The sequence below is a fragment of the Chionomys nivalis genome, chromosome 17, assembly GCF_950005125.1.
Source record: "Chionomys nivalis chromosome 17, mChiNiv1.1, whole genome shotgun sequence".
Lineage (NCBI taxonomy): Eukaryota > Metazoa > Chordata > Mammalia > Rodentia > Cricetidae > Chionomys > Chionomys nivalis.
This window is the reverse complement of record NC_080102.1, coordinates 34,230,648-34,244,018: the sequence shown is the minus strand read 5'-3', so window position 1 is coordinate 34,244,018 and position 13,371 is coordinate 34,230,648. Positions and strand designations below refer to the sequence as shown.

Genomic DNA, 13,371 nt, shown 5'->3' with positions numbered 1-13,371 from the left:
GAATGTCAAAGCCATCCTGAAAGTCAGTCTGGGCTATATAAACTCATGTCTCAAATAAAAATAAGTAATAAAAATTTCAAAAGGGCCAAGGAGATGGCTCAGTGGGTGAAAGGGCTCGCTGTGAAAGTTTGAGGATGAGAGTTCCATCCCTGGAACCCATGTGGAAGGCGCTGTCCTCTGACTTCCACACGGGCACCATTGGCATGTGTGCGCGCACACATGATATACAACACACACAAAACAAAAATAGAAAACGGAGCACATTTAAAGGCCGTGTCTGAGTTACCACGAGAAATAGCTAAGGAGATAAAAGAAGGAAAATCATAAAGGGAAGTTAGAAACATGGAGTACGCAGGGTATTTTAGACAATGGCTACCTTTCCAGAGTCAAAGAAGAGGTAAAGCTCAGGCTCGGAAACACCCGCAGGGTTAGAACTAGTAAAGTTACGCCACACCCACACCAGGACACACCTGAGGTGACCCAGACCGCCCGAAGTGGGCGGGTACAGGTGAGAGCAAAGTGACGGGCTAGTGCGGCACTGGGGGCGGGGCCTCCGACAGAGGCGAGGCTCGCCCTTGGCTCCCGAGGGGCTGCGCGGTGGCGCAGGCGCACTGCAGCCTCTCGGGCGGCGCCCCCTGGCGGCGGCAGCGTCCTCGCGGGGGCGGAGCCGGAGGCGGGGGGTTGCGCTTGGTGACGGGGGACGCGCGGCCGCAGCGCACTGGACCAGCGGCAGAGACCCAGGACGTGGAGCGCAGACTGCGGCGGCCACGGCGGCCGGGAGCCGCTGGGAGCTGGGGCGCAGCGTGCGGTCTGTGATGAGGGGCTGCGGCGGCGCGCCGGGCGCAGGGCCGGCTGGTGAGAGCGCGGGAGGTGGGCGGCGCGGGCCGGGAAGATGGCGGAGAGGCCTCGCTGCGGCCCCACGGCCTGGCCCGGGCGGAGGCCCCCAGTACGGTCGTGCTAGGAATCGGGGCCCCAGGTGACCCGGTCGGGGAGGGTCCGCGCGAGGGCGCCGCCGCCGAGGGCCAGGAAGTGTGAAGGCGGGTTTGCGTGAGAGAACCGACGGGAGGGTGGGTGTGAGAGTGCCATGGTCTGCACGCGTGCCCGGCCTTTGGATGGGGATGGGTGTGAGTGAGTGTGTGTCCCTGCCCAAGATAGTTGCTCTTTGCTTGAGGTGGCTAGGATTGTGATGGCCCTGAAGGTGGGTGTGAGGTGTGAGGGTGGCTGGCCTGCAGTCAGGTGTGTGGAGGCAGCCCGAGGACAGGTGTGCGTTCTGTGGCCAGGCCCCGAGCCGGTGTGCATGTTCCTGTCCTTCCTGCGCGTTGGGCTCCTGTCCGTTTGCTCCCTGTAGTCGGGGTGGTGAGCGATGGTGCTTGCCGGGCGAGGATCTTGCGGTCCAGGCTTTGTCCGCAAAGCCCGGGAGTCGGTGGGCGTCTCTGGGTCGGGTCATGGCTTGCTTGCGCGTGGTGCGCCCTGGCTTCGCGGCTGGGCCTCTGCGGCAGGCTCGGGTGGTCCTTACTCGGCCTTTTGGTCTTGCAACTCCCTGGGCGCCTGCTGTTAGCAGGCGTGGGGTGGGTGGGGGCTGCAAGCCGGCAGGCTGTGCGTCCCAGCCAGGCTGTCTTTATTTTAAAACGTGCTGCCCGCTTCGGGCGCGGCAGCTGTGGGTGTGTTCCATGCTGCTGCTCACCGCAGCTGCTGTGGGCGCTACGCAACCTTCAGCCGCAAAAATGCGGCTGGGCCCCCTCCCTCTTCAGTGTTGTTCGGGTTGGCCAGGCCTCCAGTGACCTCTGCAGAAAAACGTACAGTTGCGAGGCTTCAGTTCCTCCCGTGGTGCAGACAATACGGACGTTTGTCTTTGGGAGCTAGGGAGGGCAATTGAGCACTGCGTCCTGGGCGCAGTCTGTAAACAGCAGGTGGTTTTGTACACGGCTCCCCCTTTTACAACGAACGTGGGGGATGGGGAAAGAGGAGAGGTGTGACTGGATCGTCAGGAGAGCCAGTCTTTAAGGGATTCAGACTGCCTAGGAGGAAGTGTAGAGGTGGCTCCTTCCAGCTTGTGGTCTAATCAGCTGTCTTGCCAGAGGCTGGAGCAGAGTGAAAAAGAGTGCTGGTTCTGGAGCCAGACTGACCGCCCTTGAGTCATGACTCCTCCTTTACTGGCTTTGTGGTAATAGGTAAGGTCTCTTTGCCTTTGGTTTCTTGGCTGTAAAATGGGTACACTAATAGTACTGGTCTCAGAATGCTGTTGTGAGGACTCTGTGACTTAAGACTTGTAAAATTTTCACACCTGGAAGTTTGAGTGTCTGTCAGGAACCGTTCTTGCTACTAAGTTGCAGGCTGTCAGGGTTAGGTGTGGGTTGGATTGGGTGCTACAGAGTGCCTAAGCTGAAACATTTTTTTTTTTTTTTTTTTTTTGGATTTTCGAGACAGGGTTTCTCCGTAGCTTTGTTTTTTAAATTTTGATTTAGACAGGGTTTTGCTGTGTAGCTCAGGCAGGTTCCAAACTCATGATCTTGTCTGGCAAGCATTGCCACGCTTGATTTAAAACATCTTAATTGTCTTAGTTGTGTGTGTGTGCGCGTGCGCCTGTGCGCCAACACTGGCATATAAAGGTCAAAGGGTAACTTTTAGGAGTTGTTTCTCACCACCTACCATATGGTTTCCAGGGACTGAACTGAGATCAGAGTGCCTTTTCACACTGAATCATCTAGCTGGCTGGAAGCAAATTGTAGTAAGGGTAAAACAACCGATTTCATACACTTAGATAAATTGCATAGAATTTTTTAAAAAGTATTTTTGGAAAGCAAGCAAGCATCTCGTGAACTACCATAGACTACCACAGTACTGACTGGGATAGATGAGATGGTGTTGCCAGAAAAAAAGGTGTATGCAGTTCCTGGGTATTGTGAGTCAGGCCCACAGGGCCATTTTGTACTTCACGGTGTTGCCTTTAAGAGAGGTAATTTTATTAAAAATGAACTTTGACACTGAAGATGTCAGTCACAGAGTGAGAGCTTGGCGTCACTTGCACAGTATGTGCCTTGGTGGGTGAGTTATTGGAAGACAAGACAGGCTGTGAAACAAAGTGAGGGGGACTACCACGTGTCCCAAGGATCTCCTTATCACTTTCCCCTCTTTAGCTCATCTCAGATTTACTAGCTCGGTAGACCAGGCTGGCCTCACACTCAACGGAAATACATCTGCCTTTGCCTCCTGAGTGCTGAGATTAAAGGCGTGCGCCACCACTGCCCAGCAGATTTATTCTTGAAAATGGTAAAATTTCAGTTATACTCTGATAGAAAAATGAAATAAAGGCTTGAGATTTGAGGCACTGACAGTGAGGATGTTTGATTTTTTAGAATAGAGTGTCTAGCATTTGGGAGAGGAAAGTAGGAGGCCAACCTGGGTTATAGGAACCACTTGAGTTATATGAGACCATGTCTTTAAACAAAAGAAAAAAGGTAGTCCCGTTTCATTCTGGCCTCTGCCATATGTGTTCTGGGGCAAAGGTCATGGATTAGGAGTTACACAGAATGCCACAGTGCCACAAAGCATTGCTCATTGACGTAGACTAGATGTACATCCATGCGCATGCAGGGACAGACTGTCTTAGCTACCAACTCAGGAGGCCTTTTTCCATTGTTTCCTTTCTTGCCTCCCCAGATAAAATTTTTACCCTTTCAGGGTAGTGGTGGCACACACCATTAATTCCAGCACTGGGGAGCGGGGGTAGAGGGCAGAGACAGGTTGATCTCTGTAAGTTCGAGGCCAGCTTGATCTACAAAACAAGTTACAGGACAGCCAGGGCTGTTGCACAGAGAAACCTTGTCTTGGAAAACCAAAGGGAGGAAAAAAGAGAGAGAAAGAAAAAAATAAATCAAAAATAAATCTCTGTTTTTAGTATTGATCTGTCTGAGGTTCCTATGACACCTGGTTCCTTCTCTCACTGACCCTCAAGTTACTCCCAACTTTATGTCCCTGTGCCCTGTGATGAATCTGACGTGGGCTTTGTCCTTGGGTAGCTTTTGTCATCCTGCTGGGAAGTTTTTCCTCACCTGGCTTGTAGCACTGCCTGTGTCTGCTTCTACAGCAATCAAGACCTGAAACCCTGTGGCTGACAGTTACGGGATGTGTCTTCTTGAGCTCAAGCAGGTCAGCTGTGCCCACTGTCCTGTCCATCTCTGAAGTGTGATACTGACATAGGTGACCTTTATTGTCATCTGTTGTGAGTTATGGTGATGCGAATTGCTCTCCTGTATCTATTGTCTTGTGATGAATCCATACTAATCTTTTTGCAGTATATGTACTAAGAAGATCCTGGCATCATCTGTTTTGTTCCTGTGTGTGTGTGTTGTTTTTGATTCAGTGTTTGGTACAGCTTTTTTTTTAAAAAGTTTTTGGTGGCAAAATCGTAATAGCATTAGAAATATTTTCCAATATTTCATATAAGTATTCCCCAAGCATTGCTTTAAATTGAACAACTAATCTATGTACAGTTACTTGTATGTGCATTTTAGTGCTACAAACATGGAGGTTGGAAGGGAGGCAGGCCAGACATAGGTTGAGGATGTGGCTCAGTTGTAGAGTGTTGGCCTAGTATAAACAAAGCCTGAGGTTTGATTCCCTAACGTCCCATAAAACCAGGTGTGGTGGCCCATGCCTGTAATCTCAGCACTTCTGGGAGCTGGAGGCAGGAGGATCAGAAGTTCAAGGTTAAATTTGAGGCCAGATTGGGTTATACGATACACCGTGTCAAGTAAAGAAAAGAAATGAGCCGGCAGTGGTGGTGCACGCCTTTAATCCCAGCAGAAGCAGGCGGATCTCTGAGTTTGAGGCCAGCCTGATTTGCAGAGTGAGTTCCAGGACTACTCAGAGAAACCCTGTCTTGAAAAATCCCCCATCCTCCTGCCCAATAAAAGAGAGAGAGAGAGAAAGAGGGCCAGAGATGGCTTGACTTTAAGGCGTCTGCCACCAAACCTGATGACCTGAATTTATCCCTGCTTCCCACCTGGTAGAAGGCGAAAAATGATGCGGCAAAGTTGTCCTCATTCACATGCATGCGGTGGGATGCACATTCACATGTGGACATACATGAGCGAACAAATAATAAATAAAGAAAAGCAAACCAGGTGTAAAGTCACTTGTCTGGATGATGCAGTGCTTATGACCAAAGCTCAATCCTTGGAGCCCACGTAAAGGTAGGAGAGACTCAACTCTAGAAAGTTGCCCTCTGACTACTAATGCCAAGGTTTGCATATCTCCTTCTCCTCCCTCCCCCCTCACATACACACACAAATAATAGAAAATAAATAAAATTTTAAGACTGGGGGATTGGATGGCTCAGTGGTTAAGAGCACTGGCTGCTCTTCCAGAGGCCGGAGGACTTGTGTTTAATTTCCAGCACCCACATGGCAGCTCACAACTGTCTCTAACTCTAGTTCCAGGGGATTTGGCACCCTTATGCCAATGCACATAAAATAAAGTTAAATAAAATAAAAAAAAATTTAAGACTGGGGTGATGGCTCAGGGGGTAAAAGTGCCTGCTACCAAGCCTGATGATCTAAATTCAATTTCCAGGACTCACATAGTGGGAGGAGAGAACTGACTCCCAGAAGATGTCCTCTGATTTCCACATGGGTGCCTTGGCATGCACATGCCCACACGTGCATATATAAAATAAATCGTGTGTGTGTGTGTGTGTGTGTGTGGTTAGAGACAGGGTTTCTCTGTGTAGCACTGGCTGTCCTGGAACTCACTCTGTAGACAGGCTGGCCTTGAATTCAGAGATATGTAGCCACCCCATCCCCACCCCACCTTTTAAAGTAAGTGCTAGGATTAAAGGCATGCACTACCACTGCTGACTGTGTATTTTTTTTAAGTCAGGTTTTCCTTACTCTAGCACTGGCTGGACTGAAACTCACAGAACTCCACCTGCCTCTGCTGCTCAGTGCTGGGATTAAGAGCATCTGTCACCATGCCTTCTCTTTTTAAATAAATAAAAAATATAATAGAAAAAGAAGTTGGGAGGTGGTGGCACACACCTTTAATACCAGCACTCGGGAGGCAGAGGCAGGTGGATCTCTTTGAGTTTGTGGCCAGCCTGTTCTACAAGAGCTAGGTCCAGGACAGGCTTCAAAGCTACAGAGAAACCCTGTCTCGAATATCAAAAATCAAAACAACAACAGTAAAAAACCAACCTTTAAAACAGGTCCGGTGAGATGGCTTAGCAAGTAAAGGCGCTTGCTGCTAATAAGCCTGATGACCTGAGTTTAATATATACATGGTGGAGAGAACTGATTATCTAAAGTTGACCTGAGAGTCAAAAAACCAAAACCAACAACAAAACCTTAACAGAATGAGTGAAAGGCCAGACAAGTTCTCTAGACTAGGGGTCAGGAGTTATAATCTATTTGTAGACACTTTCTATCTTTCTGTACTTCCCTGGTCTCTTTTGACAATAAAAGTTTTATCTATACTAGCCAATCCTGTTCATTTTTGTATTGTTTTGGTTGCTTTGGCAGAATTGAGTCATTGTGATAGGCTACTTGTGTATTTACAGAACTGGCTTGCTTTCCTAGAAATTTCGTGGGCAAACGATTGCATGGACTATAGTGATGAGGAAAGATGTAGTTCATGGACTGATTTTGCCTCTGTCAGAGCTCAGTGGGGGAAAGGAAGGATAGCATAGCATTGTAGATAGGAGCTTCAAGTTTGGAAGCAAAGGCACAAAAATAGGGTATAGATGGTGTATAAGGCTTAAAAGTTTGTGCAAAGAATAGGAAAGCTAGCCAGGCAGTGGTGGCGCATGCCTTTAATCCCAGCACTCGGGAGGCAGAGGCAGGCGGATTTCTGTGAGTTTGAGGCCAGCCTGGTCTACAAGAGCTAGTTCCAGGACAGGCTCCAAAGCCACAGAGAAACCCTGTTTTGAAAAAAACAAAACAAAAAGGAATAGGAAAGCTGTGTGGTGGCACATCTGTATCCCAGCACTGGGGCCCAGAGTGAGGATGGGGTGGGGGAGGCAGGAGGAGCAGAAGTTCAAGGCCATTTTAAGACCTTACTTCTTGCTCATATTTCATTTGCTTATAACCTTTTTCTCCAGACCAGGCCAACTGCTTCCGTGGTACGTTTTTATGACAGTCAGGTAGTAAGAACTCACTGTGTCTAGTCAAGCTTCTGTAGGCCAGAGCAGGGTAGGAGGGGAAAATGTAGACTGGAGACATAATCATGGTTCCCTAGAAATTGAGTCACTGTGCTCCCTGCCATGTGGAAGTGAGGTGTAGTTAGACTTGGATGGCTTCTCTCAACCTGGGATGGTAGTCAGTCCATCTGCACACAGAAGCCTCTAAGATTCTCATAACCTCACCTCCCTTTCTTCAGACTTTGTTTCTGTTATTTGGGACTCCATGTCTGCTTAGTTACTAGTAGCACCCTTGGCCTTGACCCCCCCCTTCCACATTGTTGCTTTTATGTATCATCCAGTGGTGATTTGACCCATTCCTCTCTGGCATTTGGCAGTATCAGGAGCCATTTTTGGTTATCCTTCTGAGAGGGATGGCCAGGGACTTGTGAGACAGGGATGATGATAAACTATATCCTTTTGTCACCCTGTGTTCTTCTTGGATTTCCAGTGCCTCCTATACTGCTCTCTGCTACAGCCCCGAGTGTCTCCTAGTCTGTTGTTCTCACCTTGACAACTGTTTGGCTACTGGTCTAGGCTTTACTTTGCATTGTGGTTCTTTTTTTTTTTTTTTTTTTTTAAATTTTGGTTTTTCCGAGACAAGATTTCTCTGTATATCTCTGGCTGCCCTGGAACTCACAGAAATCCACCTGCCTCTGCCTTCTGAGTGCTGGGATTAAAGGTGTGTGCTCAGTAAAACGTGCATTTTGATGTCTTGTTGCAGCTGGTCTTTAATGTCAGTAAAGATAGGTGAGTAGGAGCTGTGATTATCCTCAGTGTTAGGAGATTGAAGGAGTGACTCTCATCTCTTCTGTCTTGGCTGCTTCCAATTAATTGGGGTTTTTCTTTTCTCTTACTTTCTGAAGTTTAGCCTGTTTGATTCTGGGTACATTTGCTTTATTTTGCTTCCTAAACTTTTTAATTTTACTTATTAATAATTAAAACAGATAATATAGTCACATGGTAGAGAACCATGCAGGTACTTCGTGGAACCTTCTGGTTTCTTCTGGAGCCTGGTTCCCTGGAGGCAGGTGACCAATCTTTCCTACAGACACTTTGAAAGTGCTGTTGTGTATGCAATCTTTTTCCTGCCCTTTTTTTGAAAATGTTTCTGACCTGTCTTAGTCACTGTTCTTTTGCTGTGAAGAGACATCATGTCCAAGGCAATCCTTATAAAAGAAAGTGTTTAATTGAGGGCTTGCTTACAGTTTCAGAGGCTTACAGCATGGTGGCATGAATGGTGCTGGGTCTGTAGCTGAGAGCTATGTTGTGATCTGCAAGCCAACAGAGAGAACCTGGGCCTGGCATGGTCTTTTGAAACCTCAAAGCCCACCCCTAGTGACACACTTCCTCCAACAAGGCCACACCTACTCCAACAAGGCCGCACCTTCTATTCCTTATAATCCTTTCAAATACTGCCACTCCCTGGTGACGAAGCATTCAAATATATGAGCCTATGGGGCCATTCTTATTTATACCACCACATAATCCTTGCTCCTTCATCTGTATTGGCAGGTTGTACTGTATCAGTACTTTTTCCAGTGCTGAAATGGCTATGTGGTATTCTGTAGTAAGGGGTCATGTTGTAATTTATGTAACTAGCTCCTGCTGGTGAATATTGGGAAATTAATCAAGGCATTAGGCACTTTTGCAAATGTATGCGTGTGCCTGGAGTTACTCCTTGAGAAATAGTATCTATTTCTTTAGTCAGTCATTCTATGATCTAGTTTTATTATCTCTTTGTTTGTTTGTTTGTTTTTTGTTTGTTTGTTTTTCCTTAGATAGTATATTCCTGGCTGTCCAGGCTGGCGTCAAACTCAAGAGAGATCTGCCTGTCTCTACCTCCTGAGTGCTGGGATTAATGGTGTGTGCCATCACTACCTGGCTCAGTTTTATCTCACATGTCTTCAATTCTGTACTTCTTTTGGACATTTGTTCTCCCATTATCTGTCCCTTTATGTTTTAAATATTGTAGTTGATCAGAAAAATGAGTTTCTCCACTGGAATTGAGTTCACCTTTTTGTGTTTTCTTATGGTTAAGAAGGGGAAGCATGGGCCTTTAGGTGGCTTAGCAGTTAAAGATGCTTGCTGCCCTGTAGGTAGCACAGCTTAGAGTAAGCATTGGAGAAACCAGGACTGTCACTCACGTGGGCCTGTTTCCTTCAACAGAAGGAAATGAATGATGCCTGGTCGCCTGGAACGCCAGCGCGAAAAATAACCAACAATCTGGTGATTCTTTACTATTTTATTGGAGCCAGCCTCCCCCTGAATCCCAATATCCTGAGCACTGTTTAGACCCTATCCTGAAGTAATAGAATACGTCCTTATGAAAGAGGTCCCACATATTTTGTTCTCTCCACCAATAGAATTGATCCTTATGCTTATCACAGATCTTCCTCTAGGTCCTAGCCCTGAGCTCTGTTTTATCAACCAGTGGAACCCATTCATATTGTAAAGGTCAGAGGTCACAAGTTACACTGTGTTGAAATGTTTTAAGAAAAGTAAACTATGAGGCCAGTCTCTGGAAAGCTAGGACCCAATGTCTGCACCTCTCCCAGATAGTCCCCCTATGGGCCATGAGGCTTGCAGTGGGTGGGGTGGGGGGGTCCCCAACACTGCCAAGCCCGAGAACATGAGTATAAATAATCCCTGGAACGTACACAGTGAAGGAGAGAAACCAAAAAGTATCATCTGACCTGCACTCACGTGCTAAAGCATGTACACACAGGTGGGCAAACATTCACACACATACAATAAATAAATAAATGTGATAAAAAATAAAAGAGGAGCCGGGCGATGGTGGCGCACGCCTTTAATCCCAGCACTTGGGAGGCAGAGGCAGGTGGATCTCTGTGAGTTCGAGACAAGCCTGGTCTACAGAGCTAGTTCCAGGACAGACTCCAAAGCCACAGAGAAACCCTGTCTCGAAAAACAAACAAACAAACAAAATAAACAAACAAACAAATAAATAAATAAAAGAGGAAAGCACACTTCCTGCACAAAAGGTGGCCATAATAGTCATGGTAGCTGAAAGTGGCACAACCCATAATGTCATCAATGGGTAGATGGACAAAATGAGATAGATCCATAGCAAGGGTATTATTTGCCAATAAAAGAAATGAGTTATTAATTCCTGTTATAACATACATGAACCTTGAAAATACTATACCTAGCCAGGGGTGGTGGCGCAAACCTTTAATCCCAGCAGTCAGGAGGCAGAGGCAGGTGGATCTCTGTGAGTTTGAGGACAGCCTGGTCTACATAGGGAATTCCAGGACAGCTAGAGCTACAAAGTGAAACTCTGTTTTGAAAAACAAACAAACAAAAAAGAAAATGCTATGCCTAGTGAAAGAAGCCAGACATATGTATGATTTTATTTACTTGACTTTTTTTTAAATTTTTGGTTTTTTGAGACAGGATTTTTCTATGTATCCTTGGCTGTCCTGGCACTCGCTCTATAGACCAGGCTGACCTGGAACTCACAGACATCCACCTGTTTCTGCCTCCTTAGTGCTAGGATTAAAGGCGTGTGTCACCACCACCTGGTATATTTGGCTTTTTGCAATAGATTTTTGCTATATTGTCTAGGCTGGCCTCAAACTCAAGATCTCCCACCTCAGCCTCCTAAATACCAAGATTACAAGGCTGCCACACCTGATTTTATATGATTACATGTATATGAAATGTTTAGCATAGGCAGATCCATAGAGAAAGCAGACTAGTGGTTAGGGAATGACCGAGGCATGGGGTTTCTAGAGTAATTAAAGTGTTGGCCAGTGAGGGGTTGTACATGTCTGTGACTATACTAAAGTTACACACTTAAAATGGGGGGGGGGTGTTGTGTGTGAATTCTCTCTCAATGGAGCTGTTAAAAACAAGAATGATTGCCGGGTGGTGGTGGCGCACGCCTTTAATCCCAGCACTTGGGAGGCAGAGGCAGGTGGATCTCTGTGAGTTCGAGACCAGCCTGGTCTACAGAGCTAGTTCCAGGACAGGCTCCAAAACCACAGAGAAACCCTGTCTCGAAAAACCAAAAAAAAAAAAAAAAAACCAAGAATGATTAAGATTTTTCAAGGGAACATTCCACAGCTGGAAGTCAAAAGGCTCTGGCCTTGGTATAGTCTGGGGATTGTGTCAAGGCAGAAGTCTCTGAGGTGTTTGCTGAAGCAGGTCCAGGTGCAGAATCCTTGGGCTGCACCTTGTCGTGGACCACTTATATTACTTGACCTCCTGAGCTTCAGCTCTCATCTGCAGATTAGACCACTGTCCTGTCTCCTGTTGGGTTGTGAGGTAGAGGGATGAATGAGTTTCCCTAGTGTAGTAATATGAGCGGCGGGGCTGCGTCCCCAGTACCCGATGGCTTTACCCAAAATAATTACACGGAAACTGTATTTTTTTAATCACTGCCTGGCCCATTAGCTCCAGCCTCTTATTGGCTAGCTCTTATATATTGATCTAACCCATTTTTAATATTTTGTGTAGCACCACAAGCTGGCTTACCAGGAAAGATCTTAACCTGCGTCTGTCTGGAGTGAATCATGGCGACTCCCTGACTCGGCTTCTTTCTCCCAGCATTTTGTTCTGTTTACTCCACCCACCTAAGGGTTGGCCTATCAAATGGGCCAAGGCAATTTTTTTATTAATTAACCAATGAAAGCAACAGATTAGAAAGAAATCACTCCCACATCACCCTCGGAGGCTGAGGAACCAACAAAATACTCTGTCCTGTTGCAGTCTGGTCTTAAGGGAACAGTGTACAGCAGGGGCAGTGTAAACTGAAGTGGAGTGTGGAGGTGCAGCTGCCACCCAAGCGCTGGTATGGATGTGACAGTCACTCCCCGCCAGGTTCCAGTCTTTGTCTATTTACCATCCCCTTTCACTTTTCCTGTGTGTCTGTGTGTTCGTATACTTGTATATACATGGTGTCTTTCTTAATTGTTTTCCACTTAGTTTTTGGAAACAAAGTCTCACTAAATCTGGAACTGGCTGATTTGGCTAGAGTATCTTGTCAGGAAGGTCCAAAGATCTTCCTTTTTCCAGCTAGGTGTTTCCTGGACCTGTGCTAGGGCTACAGGTATGTACTGCCATGCCTGACTTGTACATGGGTGCTGGAATTAAACTCGGGTCCTTAAACATCTGTGTGGCTAGTGCTTTACCAAACAAGCCCTCTTCCTAGCCTTCTTTCCAGTGTTTTCTCTGGCGGCTTCTCTTCTTCCTTCTTCCTTCCTCCTCCTCTTTTGTTTTCTTCTTCCTCTTCTTCCCCTTTCTCCTCCTCCTTAGAAGGAGATTACTGTAGCCAGGCTGACCTGGTACTCGCTTAGCCTTACAAGTTTTGGAATCATGGGCATGAGTTGCCACCCTAGCTTTTGTTTTGTTTTTGTAAACAGTGTCCCAAATACCTGCTCTCCTCCATATACTGGACTCCACACAAAAGCTGCTGGACAGATCTCCTACTTGTTAGCTTTTCCCACCACCTATTAAGATATACTCTTCTGCCGGGGGGTGGTAGCGCACGCCTTTAATCCCAGCACTCGGGAGGCAGAAGCAGGCGGATCTCTGTGAGTTCGAGACCAGCCTGGTCTACAAGAGCTAGTCCCAGGACAGGACCAAAAAAAAACTACGGAGAAACCCTGTCTCGAAAAAATACACTCTTCTGCGGCCTGTGTAACAGCTCAGGTGCAGTCCCCAAAAGCCCTCTTTAACAAGACCACCCTTGCCCAAAAGTCAGATTAAATTTTGCAACCCGTAGGGTACAAAGTCTCCTATGAGTCTGCCTACAACTTTAGGCTATTGCTAGCCATGCCACCCACAGAGTGTGAGCACAGTACAACCCCGTGTCCCCAACAGAGACCTAGACTGTCTCCTTTACCTCTGGGTACTTGAGTAACATGTGTCAAGAGAGACTGAAGTTGGAGTGAAAGCAAGCAGGCCTGGCAAACATAGAACCAGGCACTAGGACTCTGCCTTACCCATTGAAAAGGGTTCTGCTCCCGAACCAGGACTGTCCTTGGCCAAAGTGGCCTTGGGCAGGAAACCCCATGCTTTCCCCGGAGTCAGCTGGGGCAGATGCACATCCCTACAGAGTATCCACAGGAGAATTTTTGGGCACCCGCCACATCTCATCCAACTTTTAGAAACCAGAGCTGCTTCTAGTACTTTTGGCTAAAGGAACAAGGTTTTTCTCTCTTGGCCTCTTG

The 13,371-nt window shown here is 47.1% G+C and overlaps 1 protein-coding gene across 4 annotated transcripts in view; it reads left to right on the top strand.

Moving 5' to 3' along the window:
- Positions 1–688: 688 nt before the first annotated feature.
- Positions 689–13,371, top strand: part of Arhgap39 (Rho GTPase activating protein 39) — a 100,818-nt gene continuing 88,135 nt past the window's right edge. For 3 of the 4 annotated variants that reach the window (XR_009058469.1, XM_057791577.1, XM_057791575.1), the window contains exon 1: positions 689–855. The gene's annotated coding sequence lies outside the window, so the exon portion shown is untranslated. Of the gene's footprint in view, positions 856–2,005; positions 2,172–13,371 lie in introns of those variants that run through there. The other variant, XM_057791576.1, reaches the window with a different exon arrangement.